Source organism: Gavia stellata, chromosome Z, assembly GCF_030936135.1.
Source record: "Gavia stellata isolate bGavSte3 chromosome Z, bGavSte3.hap2, whole genome shotgun sequence".
In the NCBI taxonomy this organism is placed as follows: domain Eukaryota; kingdom Metazoa; phylum Chordata; class Aves; order Gaviiformes; family Gaviidae; genus Gavia; species Gavia stellata.
Genome location: NC_082637.1, coordinates 72,923,705 through 72,927,215, shown reverse-complemented (window position 1 = coordinate 72,927,215; position 3,511 = coordinate 72,923,705).

Sequence of the window (3,511 nt, the reverse complement as noted above, 5' to 3'; positions counted from 1 at the left end):
GCCGCTGCGCTGGCGGGGAGCGCCGCCCGCCCCGCGCCGCGCCGCCGACGGGGGACGACGACGGGGCGGGGGCGGCGGTGGCTCCGCCCGCCGGGGGCGGCCCCGCGCCCCGCGCCCCGCCCGCGGTCTCCCGCCGCCCTCCGCCGCGGGGGGCACCGGCGGGACCCTTCCGGGCACATCGGCCCGCATCCCGCCCGGCATCCCCGCCTCTGCCCCCCGCCATCCCGCCCGCCTTCGCCAGCGGCGACGAAGCAGCGTCTCCCCCCTCCACCGGAGCGGGCAGCCGCGCCGCGGGGCTGGCCCCTGGGAGCGCACCCCTCATCTGCGGCTGGGTCTCCGGCACGGTAGCCGGTAACGCCGTGTAGTAACCGTGGCTGCAGGTTCGTGCAGCTCACTGTGGCAGCATGCAGAAACGCTCGGGTTTCACAGTGAGAGGCAGCTGCGGGGTAGCGCAGGCTGTATGTGGGTTCATGGCCCTTGGAGGGTTGCAGGTGGTTTTCACTTAGCACGACTAAGCGTAAACTGTAGTTTTCTCTCAGCTTGTCGGTGGAGCTTGTTTCAACGCATTTTCTGCAAAGCAAAAAAGGCCAGGACCACCTTTGTGTGGAATAAATCGCAGGACCCTAGCAGTGCTGGCGGCAGGGCCTTCTGCAGGTCTCCGCCCAAACGTCCTGCTCGGAGCAAGGCTGTTGCCAGCAGTAGGTGAAGTCAGCTGTCGTTTTGTCCTGCTGAACCTTGAAAGCTGCCCAGCATGGGGATCTCCACCTCTCTGGTGCCCTGTCCCAGAGCTGTACCACATTCCTGAGGAAGGAGTTTCCTCATGTCCATCATCAAGCCAGTAGAAGTGCCTGGGCAAGCAGGTCTGGGCACCATCCAACATCCCTCAAAGTTAGATGTGTTTCTTACGAGTGGCGAGCCCATGAGCTTGGAAAGAAACCGCCTTGGACCCGCCCTGTAACCCTGCCTCAGCCAGCAGCGGTGATGGCGGGAGGATTTAGTGTTGCCCTTCAGTAAGAGCAGCAACAGTCAGGAAGCCAGTACTAACCTTGTGGTTCCCCTGGGTGCTGCAGGCACCTTGCTCACGGCTGACTGGAGAGGGGTCAATGGGCATTAGTGACTCACGGGGTAGGCGAGACTGACAGCTGATGAGGCAAAATCCTGCTGGCTGTCCGGCAGACTTGCATGTATCTGGTTAGCCCCGTCAGCCTCAGAATGCTTCGGGGACACCGAGTGACACTCAAGTGGTTTTCAAGTGCAATAAATAACTCCTGCCAGTAGTCCTTAATGCTACTATTTAATGTTAGTTTATTTTGTCTCATGAAAGCACAGGCACTGCAAGGAGAAGTGAATTTACATTCTTCTCATTGGTTAAAACTACTTCCCAACACAGGCATGCACCACTCCCACTTCCCTCAGCCCTTGTGGTCTGCTGATTTCAGCGGCCTCCAGTGCTGCTTGGTGCGCCGCAGAAATGCTGGTCTGTGGAGCTGGGTTCTCACCCAATGTGTTTGGATGCTCCTTTGATGTTCACTCAATGACTGCTCACAGGCACTCTTCCGATTAATATGCTGTCTGTGGTCTTTGAAGAAGTGTACCGTGTCCCATCCTTTGACATCCAACAACACCGCTGTTTCTTAGTCTCAAGACTGGCACTCTCCTGTGAGATCAGACACTGCATGTGGCTGTTTCTCTTGGTTTGTGTTGAGGTTTGGACCAGCTGGACCTCACCAGATCGATGTTTTGTCATCTGATCCCACAGCCTATAGCTGTTCAATGCTATGCACAAGCAAGCGCACATGATGTTTTACTACTGGCCATGGTGAAAACCAGCAGGGCATGGTCTCGGTCTGTGATGCTATGCTGAGAGAGCAGAAACAGGAAGACAATGCCCAGGAAGTATGGCTGTTGCCATCATTCGGAGAGTCTGCACTCATCTTTAAAAACTGAAATGGTCAGCAATCTCTGGGAGCAATCTTGCATCTGGACAAATCTACCTTGCCCTGGGACAAAGGAGTTTCCTTTTTCTGGCATAACAAGGAGTTGACTTCAGGTCTCAGTGTCTTTTTGCCCTTCCCAAGTGGCTTCCACTAACCACCTCAAAGCTCCTTTGGAAGATGGGCATCGCTTTCACCATGAGGAAACTGAAGATGAAAGAGTTATCCTGCAGTCAAGGTGCGTGACCAGAGGGGTCTGCTTTCTCTTTTCTGTTCACTTACCTGTTTCTCAGTTCTTTCTGACACCTTCTGCAAGTCAGTCCAATAATCACCTTGTGCTTTGGTTAAATCTTATGTTGTGAGCATCACGACGACAATGCTGGTATCCATGACACTAATGCCATCACTGCTGATATTCTCAGTCAATATTCAACTAAGGACACCAGCTTGTAAATTGCCTTCTTTAATGAGCAAACCCAGCTTTCAAAGCTTCCAGCCTCTCCAGACATCTTTCATAGATCAGCTAGCAAAAGGCAACCCAGCAATGTGACTCTCAGCAGACACTCCATTCTTCAGAACTTGCAGGTAGGCCTATAGTTTCCGTGTTTCACTGCTGTCAGCAAATACCTGGACTTGTGCTAGTAAAATCTGTCTTTTCTTTCTTCCAGCTTTGAACTGGGCACTTGTAGGGAAGGTTCCCTGTGGTGCATTGGGAGTCAGACCTCAATTGTGACTCAAGGTAGAATCAATTTGATTTCCGATGACACTATTATGTATGTCACGTCTTAAATTTAGCAAGCAATAGCAAAAGAAGTTACAGTACCGTGTTCAATACAAACATCAGAAGGTTAGGAAGTGTTTAACACATTTTTCCATAGGTCTGTTGTAGCACCCTGCCATGAATGCCTGCTATGTTTTGTGTGAGTGGTACAAAAATATTGCCATTTTTTTCCATGGGACCACTGTCTTGCTCGCACTCAACACAGCTCTAGAAGTAGAGTGGGGCTTTGTGATGAAAGAAGCCTCTGTTGCAGCCAGGGATCATTTGCACGCTGCACACACACAAGCATGCAATCATGTGTGTATAGGTAAACGTAGGTATATAAATCTAAGTACGTAATGGCACACCTATTTTTGGTAGGGAGGTAAGATATCTCATTGAACCTGTGAATGAGGAAATAGAAATACAGCCCTTAAAGGAAAAACACGTAAGTGCACATCCTTAGACAAGGTCCGGCTACACACGTTGCATGTCAGCCCTCTCCAGCTTTTCACCATTGCAATCTCCACCCCAGCCCAACCTGTGAAGAGTCTTTGGAGATCTCACTTTACCAATCATATCTGATTCAACTTCTAGCTCCCTGGCTTCATTGTGGTGGTGATGTTCTTTTTTGGTGAAGCTAATTTTTAGCCTTTTTCTCCCTACAAAAAACTGCTGTGTGACTATACCGCTTTGCTGCACATGAATACATCTGTCCATCCACCATGTCTAATGACTTGTAAGTCTGATTTTAATCAAACTTGGCAGTTGGAAGAGATCATAAACATCCAAAATACTTGCTGAAACAAGCCATCAG